Raw genomic sequence first — 13745 nt, 5'->3', positions numbered from 1 at the left:
TATACATACAAAAATAATTCTCCTTTTTGGATTCACTAAGATTTCCAATAACTTCCAATTAGTGTCAGATGAGAATGGAGACCTCTTTCTAGTTGGAGTTCAACTTTATTTTTTTATTCGCCAAAATGTTTGGTTTAATGTTTGATAAAAGGTTAATTAAGCTTTTTGAGAAATACGAAATAATGTTTTATTAGATGAACTCATATACTAAAATATTAAAATATGCAAAAAAGATACAACAGTCATAATATCACAATCTCATATAACTAAAACACACAGCAGTGTTTAAAAGCCATGAAATGGACCCCAAGATTTAACGCAAAAGCTTCAGGCTTCCAACATCATTGAATCCAGGACAGAGCGTGCTTCTTTACATTACTCAACTTCTTCCCAGTCTTTCCCACTTTCTAGTACCTGCTGAAGATTGGAATATGAGCTTCTGACCTGCTTCAGCAATCTGGGATCATCCTTCAAGAAGCTGGAAGGATCTCTCCCTGCTTCTTAACGGCATAATTTTCACCATCTTTGGCTTTCATTTTTTCAATCTTTTCTTCTCGCTGTTTTGCTTCTTTTTCTTATATTACTTGTTCTTGGACCAATCGCTTCACCAGCCGGTCTTGATCTTGACCTGCCTCACGTGCGGGTCCACCATGGACTCCGGAGCTGGAGTCAAGGCAGCCATGGCGGCAGGTCCAACTTCATTTTAACCTATAACACTTGTAAGTCTTGATGCTGATGCTTCTGATAGGTGGGAGCTCTTTGAAGCCATGAGCTGTCTTCTTTGGCACCAACTTTGACTTCGTTTTTGAGGCAAGGGCTTGCTGAGTAGCCCATGCTTGTCTCTAACTCACCTTCAGTCCACGTGCTGAGCTATCAGATGTGAGCTCACCACGCCTGGTGAGTCATCAATAGTTTTAAATTTTAATTTAATTTGATTGTAAGGGTGATGTCAGGGGTGGTTACAGTTACATAAGTAAGGTAATGAGTGCGTTTCTTGTTGAACATTGTTACCCCTTCCCTTGTTTTTCCCCACTTTCCTTCTCCCCTGACTTCCCTCCTGCCAAGTTGTAAAGTTCATTTGCAACATAGTGTCATGTGCATATCACTGTTGCATTGGTTTTCCCTTTAGTCATCAATATTTGTATGTGTGCATTTTATACTATTAAAAATGAATAGATAATAAACTGGCAGTATGCCATCATTTTTTCATATAAAAGTGATGTTTAATTATAGTTTTCTTTGAAATTTCAATGATTCGTATATACTTATAGCAAAATAATCCATCTACTCTCCAAAGAAACTCATCATTGATCTTTTTTCTTTTTGTCAGTCGTGGGGCTTGAACTCTGGGCTTGAGCACTGTCCTTCAGTCCTTCAGCTCAAGGCTAGCGCTCTATCACTTGAGCCACAGTGCCACTTCTGGTTTTCTGATGGTTTATTGGAGATAAGAGTTTCACAAACTTTTCTGCCCTGGCAGAAAAGAAAGAAAAACCCATGATCCTCAGATCTCAGCCTCCTGAGTAGCTAGGATTACAGGCATGCATCACTGGTGCCCAGCTAAGATGATCCTTAAGTGAATCTAAGAATCACAAAAACAAACCTTTTAGTCATAATTCTTTAATCTCAGGAGGTCACTATGATTAGATACAATGATGGGCAGATGGAAGAGGGGCTGCCTGGTCTCAGTTTTGTGTATGATCCTTTGTTTTTCTCCTCCTTCTCTTCCTGATTACTGACCCTGCTAACCAACAGTGAGCTCAGGGCTTCTGTACTGTACTGTGGGTTATGGACCCAGACGTCCATTACCAAAACTGAGAAACAATATTCTCTTTGATTATGCCCCATCTTCCCATTGATAGCCCTACTTTAATTGTGCTACATGCTTAGCTTCTTATATTTACAGGCAAACTACAATGTAAGCACTTGTACCAATTCTTTGGATGCAGGATAGGGGCCTTCTCTCATCCTCTAGCTCTCTTTCATTCTTACTAAAATCACACATTTGTACAATATTCACTGTGCTATGTTTTTCCTAGTAAATTCCAACATGTATCCCACACATTTCTAGCATTTCATTATTGTACTGTCACTAAATTTTCTTCATTTATTTCTGGTAAGACTTGATGTGGTAAAGCTTGCAAAGGTTTGACTCAAAAAGATGCTATGGTCTTCTTAAATAGATTCTATAGAGAATAGGGGAGAAGGAAACAAGTAATTTCCCACAAATAATAGAATTTTATGGCAGCCTATAGTTGAAGAGAAGTCTTTGTAATGTTCCCTTTCTTCTTCCTGTTGAATTTTGTATGTACTTTAATGGTTTCATTCAAATATTGTATCTTGTAAATTTTAGAATGCTTATTTTAGTTCACAAGCATACCCACACTGTAGGCATTAGCTAGTAATGAGCTCATCTTGACCTTAATTTAAAATCTGGCCTCGTAATAAAGTCTCATATTCAAGTGTTACTAAAATCTTAAGAGTCTGTTCCCTGAAAAGAATAGCAGGCTTTTTGGCTTTTCAAAAAGAACCAGTTGATTGTAATAGTAATGACGAAATATTGCCATTTTTAAACAAGAAATAAGATCAATTTTAACTTTTTCCCTCTATTTGCCTGTTAATGAACTCTAAAAGCATTTTTCTTTTGGCTATTTTCTTCTAAGGTCCTGTTCTCTCTTGACTTTTGTTCTCTGTTGATTCACCTTTGATCTTTGGTTTTCTTATATTTATCAATTCTTGTTTCTAAGGGGCTATAACCAGAGACCTTGAACAGAAGCTCATAATGATGGAAATAATACCTACCAGTGTGATCAAAGGTTTTGTATTTTTTCTTATAATAAAAAAAGAATATGCCAACATACACAGGTCATTTATGAATTTACACACCACAGTAGATTTTCTGTGGCTGTATAGAGGAGATCTTTACTCCTTGCTGGCTGTCACAAAGGGACCACTCTCAGCTCCTGGAGGCCTCATCCCTCATTCCTCTGACCTCATCCCCCCCAACCCCCCCACCCCCGCTTTTGGCTTCTTCCATGTTCAAGCCAGAGGTGAGCAAGATCAGAGGGCACATTATAAGAAATTCGCTTTTCATATAGAATCCTGGCATACCAAGCTGCAGCCAGGTCATAGTAGGCTTTATGATCTATGTCAAGCAGTCGGTTGCATGTTACAAGGGGAAAAGGGACTCCTAATTTTATCTCCAGTAGTAATGAGGATTAAATTCAGGGCCTCACTCTTACAAGGCAAGCACTCTAACGCTTAAGCCATGCCGCCAGCCCTAGGGCTTCTAGGGTTTATGTTAGTAATATTAGAACCAATGCCCAATCATATTTACCCTAAGAAGGAAAAGAAGTGGCAGATCTACAAAATCGCCTGGCTTTAGGAAAAGTCCAAGGCCAAAGTAGGAGTTTCTGAGAGACATGCTGATACTGTGATAATGCCAGATGCCAGATGACTTTGTGTTGATAACTACAGCAGTCAATGCTGGTGTCAAGGTTGATCTTTCTCTGCCACTGCATTCTAGCAGAAAATGCTAGCTGCAGTTGGAAGTAGGCAATGGTGATAACTCTTAAGAGTCATCTCTACATAAGACAGACAAGGCGGCAGTAGCAACATAATTTAGTAGCTCCCAGACTACTGAAGGGATAGACGAGCAATGGTATTGTTCAGCATTTATCCAAGCTTCCTAAACACCAACATCAATTAGCTCTAATAATTTGGAAAAGATGTATACACAAAGGCTGAGTTCCTGTGCTTTCTTATAATATCACCAAGAAATCATGACATCAAAAAACAGACATCAAAAGAGAAGGGAAAAAGATAGCTCTTCAAGTAATTTATACCACATTATCTCTTTCTTCATGTTTGCCTCAACCCTTCTGGCTTAGTTCAGACAGAGGTCTATGCAATAGATTCTTAGAGATTAGCAAAGCCTGGGGACAGATTCCAAATGAATAGTCAAGGGGAAAGAAGAACATAAATTCTTCTGGATTTTTATAACTGTACTCCAGAAATTAAATTACAATGGCACCATTAGTCACAAATATTTTCATTGTCATTGAAATCAGAAATAACTAACACTTTCTTGTATACATAATACTTTCTTCATGAAATACTATGCAGATGTTATTTCTTCCTTTTTCTAACAATTCCTTGCCACTGTAAAGCAAACTCTCATTACTCCATCTGTGATTTACCCTGATACCTCCAAAGGAGTCCTTTCTACCCTGTTTTCCCTCTCAAATCCACTCAACAATGATTTATCTACCAATTCCAACACAATGTACCTAGAACACCACAGACTCTACCCTCCTAAGTATGAGATAAAGTTTTGAATATTGTACTAAGTCTTTAACAGACCTTGACAATGACCTAGTTCTTGAAAACTGTCTCCTTTCACTCTTTCAAGGAAAAACTGTTCTTGCCAAACAAATTTGCACATTGCTTTTCCACATGAATAGATAATGAAACAGAGATGAATTCTTTCACTATCTGCTGTAACCACAGCCTTCTGAGCTGCAGTGGCCAAAATAGTGCCTCTGACTGGCACATGGTTTGCCCTATCTAAGGCTATTATAGTGCTTAAGTGATAAGAATACACTTGGTAGGTTCAAACTCCTGCAACCATTGATTGTGTCAGAAGGGAAATGTGATATGAATACTCTAGGAATGAGTAATAAGTCCAGAATAGAAACTGTATAATTCTGAGATCCCTATCAAATACTAAAGTCTTAATCTCGTCCTAGCCTTTAATGTGTTAAAGAGTTTATGAGAGCTTACTCCAGATAGTCTTTTCTTATTGACAAATCAGATAAGTCTTGAGGAGTTTGTGTGTGTATATATGTATGTATGTATGTGTATATGTGTGTGTGTGTTTAAAGGATGTCTTTTGAAGGTTAACTTTTAGTCCTCTTAGCAGAGAGTTAACCTCATGAATCAAATGAGCTGAAGCACACTGTTTTTACACCTGTCAGCTGTACAAACTCCTCACTTACAAGTCATTCTAAGTGATTTCTGTATCACCTTTCTTGGAGACTCTTATCACATAGCTACTGGTGTTATCAGCTGAGCTATTATGAGGATAACACTTTGAAGCTGTAATAATTTCTAGTTTCCATTTTCAAAAGAAGTACATTGGTTAAGTGTGGCCTTTTTCTATCACATGTCACTTCTCAATTTAAGCGCCTTTAATTTGTCTTAACAGCCACCTTGCCCTTCAGCCCTTTCTTATCCTCGGGCACAATCCTGCACTACCCCTCTTTGTGATAGGTTAAAATATAAACCGTAGGTTAGTGTGTTTTTGCAGAGACAGAGGCCATCACAGAGAAATTCAGTTGTGATGGGCATGGCAATGGAGAAGACTCCATTGGCTTGAAGTATTTCGCTATCACAGAGAAAAACCTGTTTTCCAAGCACTGAAATTAGTGAATGACTATCAACAGAGAACGACTTCATTCAAAAGATATTCATAAGATCCACGACACAGTCTGAACTCGCCATTTCATATCATTCTCATTTCAGCTTCTCGATACCTTCTGTCCATTTAATCACATCCTCAACACCTGAGTTCCTTAGCTCTCACTCTGGACTCCTGAATTTTCCCAGACTCTCTTCCACCTCTACTTTTCTGTCCAGGAAACCCACTTCTTACATAACACGCTGTAACTTGCTTAGTTCCAAGGCAGCATAAATAAAGTATGAGTCTGCTCTTGAAATATGCACAGTCTTCTAAGAAAGGAAATATTTAACTGAATAAACCAATGAGAAAAGCACCAAGATTCGGATCCAGTGGTATCCTGACTGTGCAGAAGAGGGGCATTTGAGGCACTAGGTGTTGTGAAGAATGCTAGAAAATAAGGCCAGGTCCACTTTCACGGAAGCTTTTTCTGCTGACCAGTTGTCTAGAAATACATATCTCATAACTTTGCTGAAGTTTCACTTGCTCTTTAACATATGGAAAGATTCTGGGTTTTCAACAAATCATTTCATGAGTTTGACAACAGATCTTAGTTGCCCTTTCTGTTTTATATAGGAGGCATTTTAGGAAATGGGGAATTATGAAAAGTTGAAAAACACCTAAAATCACAGTGCAGAAATGCAGGTCTTTATAAAATATGAAAATGTTCAGTGGGGAATTTAAATGAGCTAATTTACATTCTGGAAAAATCTTTCTGTCCAACGAACTAGAGGAAAGAAAGTTCTTGAAAATCTAATTGCTAAGGAAATAACTGCAAACATTACTTTAGGAGCGGGCTACTTGGTTTAGGATGGTGATGTTGAAAAACAGGAAAGAGAACACTACTTCATGAAAGAGAAGGTGGGCAGGAAAAGGGGTTTCAACATTGTAATTAATACAGTAATTGGCAAAAAGCAGGACTATTTAGAAGGAAGAAGGAATGAAGGGAAATGCAGGGATAGGGAATGGAACAGTTATGGAAGCTAACCTCTTCAAAGTGCTAGCCTAATTATTGCAACTAAGGGAAACCATGGGGCCTAAGTTTCTTTGGGTCTGGCTTACTTCACTTAGTATGATTTTTTCCCCAAGTCTTTCTATTTCCTATCAAATGGAGTGGTGTCATTCTTTCTGATGGAAGCACAGAATAATTCCATTATATATATGTATATATATGTATATATATACATATATATATGTATACACACATATACATATATATTCATTCCACATTTTCTTTATCCATTCATCTACTGAGGGGCATCTGGGTTGGTTCCATATCTTAGCTATGGGGAATAATGCTGAGATAAACATAGTTGTACTAGTAGCTTTATTTTTTTTAAAGGATTTATCACCTTTATTTTAGAATTATTATTTCACTTTAACTCCACATGATTTTGTTTTAAATACTGACTATGATTAAGTTTGTAAAATACCTAACAGTTATGCTATCAGATGTTTTTTTGCAGTTATTATTATTATTGTTGCTGTTGCTGTGAAAATACCATACACAGAGGTTACAATTACATGGGCAAGATAGTGAGTATATTTCTTATCAAGCATTGTTGCCTCCTCCTTTGTTTCCCCATACCATCCCTTTCCCTCTCCACCCCCGACCCCCATACCACCCTACCACCTCCATCCCATACCCCCACCCCCCACCCCACCAAAGTTGTAAAGTTCGTTTTTCGAAATAACGTCTTGTATATCTCATTGTTGTAATGGGTCCACCTGTAACCCTATTTAAACACTTTGTTTTTTTCCCTTCCCCTCCACAAATTATATTAACATCAAATACAGTGAAAGCAGGGCTTATACCCTGGGGGAGGTACATACAAAGCGACAAAGAAATCATGTTATTTAGTATGGCCTTGCTTGTGATCATTTGGGTAAATGCCTAGAAGTGGGATTGCTGGGTCATAGGGGAGATCTATGTGTAGGCTTTTGAAGAACCTCCATACTACTTTCCAGGGTGGTTGAACAAATTTACACTCCCACCAGCAGTGCAGTAGCATCCCCTTTTGGCTACTTCCATTCCAGCATCTGTTGTTATTAGATTTCTTGAGTATAGCCATTCTAACTAGGGTGAGGTAGAATCACAACATTGTTAGCAGATGAGCAGAATAGCTTAATAGCTATGTACATATGACCATATAAGATGACGCTAAGTGAAATGAACTCCAAGACATGGACAGGAGAGATTTTACTTTGTTGTTTTTAAATGTTCTATATGATTTTTTTTGTTTCTTTTCTATCTTCTCCCCCCTATGGTATACCTCCTGTTGTCACTGTAGTTGATTTTGGTACCCTGGTTTGTATAAACATTTATTTGAATTAGGGAAGAGAAGGGGAACCACAGAATGGTGGGCAAAGGATAAGAGGGAAACCAAAGCAACAGCAATGTACACAAGACAACATGTCAGAGATGATCTGTACAACAGGGGGGTGGGGCAGGGGAGGGAAGTAAGAGAAAAATGAGGGAAGGAGAACAAATTTGACAAGAACTTACTTATTACCTTACTTATGTAACTAACCCCTCTGAATATCACCTTGACAATAAAAAAGCCAAAAAAATAAAAAGATAAAGTGTCCTGTCATGAACATTAACATAACTTTGAAATAAATGTGATTAGACCCAGCTGCAAAACCCACTTAGGCCATAAGAATGAAGTGATTTCAAATGAGATAGAATTATATCTTTGCTTTGTTTTCCTATGTCTCATAGCAATCAGTCTTATTATTTTACAGAGATATCCAGCATGATCTCCAAAGAAGGTAATTAAAGTAACTTTGCAACTTTAAGGCATATTTTGTCCAAAGATGCAATTTTGCTATCCTGTTTTGTTAAACTATTCCATTGTATCGGAATTATCTGAGGTGAATATTTAAAATTCAAATTTATGATCTGAGATCCACAAAATCTATCATGACGTTATAATCACAGGTGAATATTAGGCGAGCTAAAATTGAGAGAAGAGGGGTAGGATCTACAAAGCTAGCCTACATGCAAATTCTTGTCAGTCACTACAGCTGAGAAGAACGACCTGCTCACCTCCAAGGGCTGGGCTCTCAGTGAGCAAACGTCCTGCAGGCCATTCTTCGTGGCATTAAGTCTCCACTTCATGTTGTCTACCTGGATTCAATATCTACTCCTGTGAACATCAGCAGCTCATTCTGAAGAAAAGCATGGCTTCCTGAAGGAGCAATCAAGGCTTTACCAAACCTTCAGAGATGACTCACCATTTTGGCTTTCTATCCTTTACTCTGGAAAAAAAATATAGATGACTTTCATTGAAGTCATAAGGCCTCAGTGGTCTTTTAGAACCCCAGCCTATTTTCCTCATGCTGACATTTTCCCTTGTGGAGTCTAGCATAGATAGTGCCTACTGGGTGTGGTCTACTTGGAAAATCCAGATGAACACCCTTCTTTCTAGACTGAATAAACGATGCTAATAATTGGCTAGTGACATTTGGTATATGTTCCCATAACATGAATAATTCGATGTCTTTCTTGTTTATTTTGTGTGTGTGTGTTGGTCGTGGGCCTGAACTCTGGGCCTGGGCGCTGTCTCTCAGCTCTTCAGCTCAAGGCTAGCGCTCTACCACTCTACCACTTGAGCCACAGCACCACTTCCGGCTTTTTCTGTTATGTCATGCTGAGGAATCGAACCCAGGGCCTCATGCATGCAAGGCAAGTGCTCTACCACTGAGCCACCATCCCAGCCCCCCAATAATTCGATTTCTTCCAATCATTGATTCGGGGTATTCAGTCTAATTTTTTGTAATATTTAAAATTATAAAGACTCTATTGACTATTCACGATGGGCAAGTCATGTGCTTAGTCCTTTATATCCCTTAATGTAATTAGCAGTGTGGTGGTAAAAGCTTTAAGAATCATTCTCTTGCCAAATTTTGTTGTGTAAATATTCCCACACAGACATCATTATTCACAAAAATACCTTAAAACATGTAAAATGAGGCCTCGTTTTTCAGATTAAATTGTAGGAGACTCATAGCAAGTGACTGACCTAGGTCATACAGGGGTAACGTTTAGGCTGAAACTGATTCCAAGCTTAGTGCATATTTTACCAACTCAGGTGGTTCTACACTACCATATTTTTCCATCTTGAGAAAATATTAATATTTTCAGATCTTTTCTTTTAATCTCATTTGCTTCTTCTAGTTAAAACCAAGATGTAAATGCCATTTGTTAGGCAGTAGAGCCCGTTGCTGGATGTTGAGCCAGCTGGAAAGCAGCAAGAGAAGAGCCAGCTTGCTGGCTGTGTGTGTGATGAGACACCTTTGCGCTACCTTTTGCTAAGCTTTCTTTCCTTCCAAGGCTAGCCCAAGGCCTCTTCCTCCCAAGGCTTTACATAAGGGTCACACAGACCTTCCTCATTTCTTTAATGTCCCAGAAGGTGCAGGTACTACATTGATTCATTCACACATACTTCTTGAGTTCTGTCATGTTCCAGGCATGACATCAGTCAACCGAAAAGATGAAAGTTTCCATCTTTCTAGAACTTACGTTCCAGACAGTATGATGAGTTATCACCTTTTCCTTTGAGTGGCGTTTACCGGGAAAGACATTTACTTCCCTCAACTTCAAGTTCCCACAAAATAGAGAAAATTCTATTAAAGTGTCTTTTGATTGGTATGTGTTAATGGTACATATTGATGGGACTTAATGTATTCCCACCAGTTTACACTGATAAACCACCATTTATCCACCTTCTCCTAGATACACTCTTCTTAACCACCATACGTATAAATCAGCTCTGAATAGGACAAAGATTCGTAGGTAAGACCAGAAACTTTGAAACCTCTAGAAGAAAATGTAGTAGAAATATTTCAAGACATTGATACTGGCATGATTTTCTGAGTAGGACACCAAAGGCACAGGACAAAGAAGGGATTACACCAAATAATTTCTATGATATAGTGAATTGAATCAGTACACTGTGAAAGTGTTGGCCATTTAGTAATTTTAACACTGGATATTGTTAACAGAAGTAAGTAAAATTTTAGTGAAAAAGGCTAATTTTAACATGGCAGTTTTAACTTGTTTCAATTTTAAAGAAGACTGTATGCTCCTTCTCTGAGCAACACATATTGAATATATATTTCTGAATTCTTACCAATCAAGAAGAAATACTATAATTACTGCCCAGCTAGGAAGTGTTCAACTAACTGAAGCCAGATTAACACTCTTCAAACATTTATTGGTTTGTAAACTAAGTATCATAAAATGACTCATTTTCATTGGTGATGTCATGTAAGACAGAGCACTTCCAATGTTCCTTATAATGGACTAGATGCATACTAAATTAACAATATAGATGGATATACATATACACATGACCATAAAAACAGCAAAAAGTTTCTCCTAGAACCTATTCTGTGTCTACTTAAAATGTTTTCAATAACCTAGGCTCTGAGTGTGAGGTTCAACTATCAAAGACGCAGCCTACATAAAGTATTGCAGTTCAGAGTCTAGTATTATATCATGGTCCATAGTAATTCATACCTACACATTTGTACATTAGTGATGTTTCTGAATGATGGAAATTTAAAAGGTTATAGTCTGAAGTTGAAAGGAAACTGATCCTTACATACATTCAAACAGTGTGTGGTAAGGAAAGGTTAACAGAGAATAATGATTGGTGAATTTGATCAAAGTATATCATTTGCATTTTGTAAATATCACAATAAAGCCATTTTGCACAATTCATTTACACTAAAAAGTTAAAGAAAGAGATGCAGCATTGAATTTTCAAGAGTAGCTTGGAGCTAATCAGATGTACCTAGATTCAAGTATCAACTCTACTGAAGCAAGCTAATTGACTCTGGCTGAGTGTTGTAGCAAGTTCAAAACTCTTGCCAATAAAAGTTAATAATCAAATCTTATTAATCTATTAATGTATTTGTGAGATATTCCTGTTATATAACAATTCTTAAACACACGGTCTAATTCCATGATTGTGTCTAGAAACCTGAATATTTTTCAGGCTAGGCAATGTGTTTTCATTCAAGAGCCCAATAACAGTATCCAAATCCTTTGAACAACAGAGTGAGTCAAATAAAGACAATGAAATGCTCAGTCTTTGTGCCATATTAACAGTGCATTTTACCTGCCTAGTAATCAACAGGTCATAACTTTGGTCACAGGCCTTGTCTTCCTATTAGTCTTCCCAGAGGGAAAACTGTCCCTGATTCATACTTCTATCTAAAACACTAGAAACCCTAGTAAGAGTTCTCTGAGATTTAGGAACTCATGGTAGACCTGATGCCTAAAGGTAGTAAATGGATTTAGGAGTAATTCAGATGCAGCAGTAACAAGAAAAACAATACATCTCGTTCTCTCAAATCTGCTGCTCTATTCACCCTCTGGAGCAGCACATTTGGTAAATATGCAGAGTATATTATACTTAAGAAAGAAAACAAAAATAAAATATGGTAGTTTATTTTCTTGGAGATCATTTTACTCCTATTAGTCCAAGTGTTGATTCCACAAGTAAACAGTGATGCAGCATCTCAATCGCATACAAAGCCGAGTTATAACTCGGAATAACTGGGCTACTCATTAAAAGGACTAATTCAGTGCAAGGTGCAGCAGGCACACACAGCTGCTCAGCAGGGGATTAAGTAGGTATATTGTGGTTGGAAGCCTCAGTAGTGGCTCATATAGTGAAACCTTAATTAGTAGGCCAGACATGTTTGGCCATGTACCTGTGATCACAGCTACTGTGATCTCAGCTATTTGGAAGACCATAGATAAAGGAACTGCAGTCTGAGGCCATCCCCTGGCAATACTGTGAGACTGTACCCAAGAAAATGATGATGATGATGATGATGATGATGATAATGATGATGATGATGATAATGTTTTGCTAGCACAAATAATGTTCAATGCCTATGTAAGATCTAGCTTCTCCAAGGTGTCATGGATGATGGCAATCATTTAAAAATCACTATTCACTTCCAGTCCTTTTTATCAGCCCACTCTCTATGGGAGAATGGTACAGTGTCCTGAACTAAGACAGTATATGATGTTGAATATCATTTCACATGCTCACTTGGAATCTGTGTATCTTGTGTTAGAATGTGATTCAGAACTTTCTGATTTGTTGTTGTTGTTGTTACTTTTAGATAGGGTCTTTCTATGTAGCCCAGGCTGTCTAAGAAGTCATGATACAGTCCAAGCTGGCCTGGAATTCCTATGCCTATTGCTTCAGCCTCCAGGTCCTGAAATTACTGGAATTCACTAACCATGTTTGGTTCTTCTATTGATATTTAATCAGTCTGTTTGCTTTCTTACAGTTGAATTTTTGGATAAGTGTATTTTGGATAATTGTACTTTGGCATATGAGGCTCTGGCAAATATTTTTCTTGGTCTGCATCTGGTCTTCCCATATTTTGATATTTTCTATTGTAGGGCAGAAGTGTTTTAATTTTAATTAAGTCAAGCTGTCAAAAAACTTATTCTATTTATTTTTTTTATTGTGAAAATACCATATAAAGGAGTTACAATTACATGGGCAAGGTAATGAGTGCTTTTCTTATCAAGCATTGTTGCCTCCTCCTTTGTTTCCCCTTCTCATCCCTTCCCATCTCCCCCACACCCCCTTTGTCCCCCCCCCCAAAGTTGTAAAGTTCGTTTTTCGACATAACATCTTGCAATGGGTCCACCTGTATCCCTATTTAAACAATTTGTTTTTTCCCTTCCCCTCCACAAATTATACCAACATCAAATACAGTGAAAACAGGGGTTATACTGTGGGGGAGGGACATAAAAAACTTATTCTATTCTCTAAGTTTTCTCCTTCTAGGAATTTTTGGTTTTATTCCATTTAGGTGTCTGATGTGATCTATGTCTAGATTTATAGTTTTGTGTATAGGTGTTCAAGTTTTATAGGACAATTTGTTGAAAAACTCTTTCCTGCATTGCATTGTCTTTTCTACATTGTGATAGATTAGTTGACTATATTTTTGTGGATGTACTTCTGGGCTCTCTTGTTCTCCATTGATCTTTTGTGTCTTTTCTTTAACCAGTACTGTGTTAGCTTTATTACTGAATCTCTACAGTAAATCTTAAAGTTGAGTAGTCTAAGTCCGCTGACCTTTTCTTTTTTCTTTTTTTTTTTTGTTGGTTGTGTGGCTTGAGCTCTGGGCTTGGGCGCTGTCCCTGTGCTCTTTAGCTCGAGGCGAGCACTCTACTGCTTGAGCTATAGCGGCACTCTAGTTTTCTGGTGGTTTATTGGAGATAAGAGTCTCATGGACTTTCCTGCCCGGG

At 37.8% G+C, this 13745-nt stretch overlaps 1 pseudogene; it reads right to left on the bottom strand.

The window, feature by feature from the left end:
- Nucleotides 1-327: 327 nt before the first annotated feature.
- Nucleotides 328-652, bottom strand: LOC122104219 (annotated as a pseudogene).
- Between the last annotated feature and the right edge of the window lie 13093 nt (nt 653-13745).

The sequence above is a fragment of the Dipodomys spectabilis genome, unplaced genomic scaffold (genome assembly GCF_019054845.1).
Source record: "Dipodomys spectabilis isolate Male_0828 unplaced genomic scaffold, ASM1905484v1 ptg000023l, whole genome shotgun sequence".
NCBI lineage: Eukaryota > Metazoa > Chordata > Mammalia > Rodentia > Heteromyidae > Dipodomys > Dipodomys spectabilis.
This window is presented reverse-complemented; position numbering and strand designations above follow the sequence as displayed.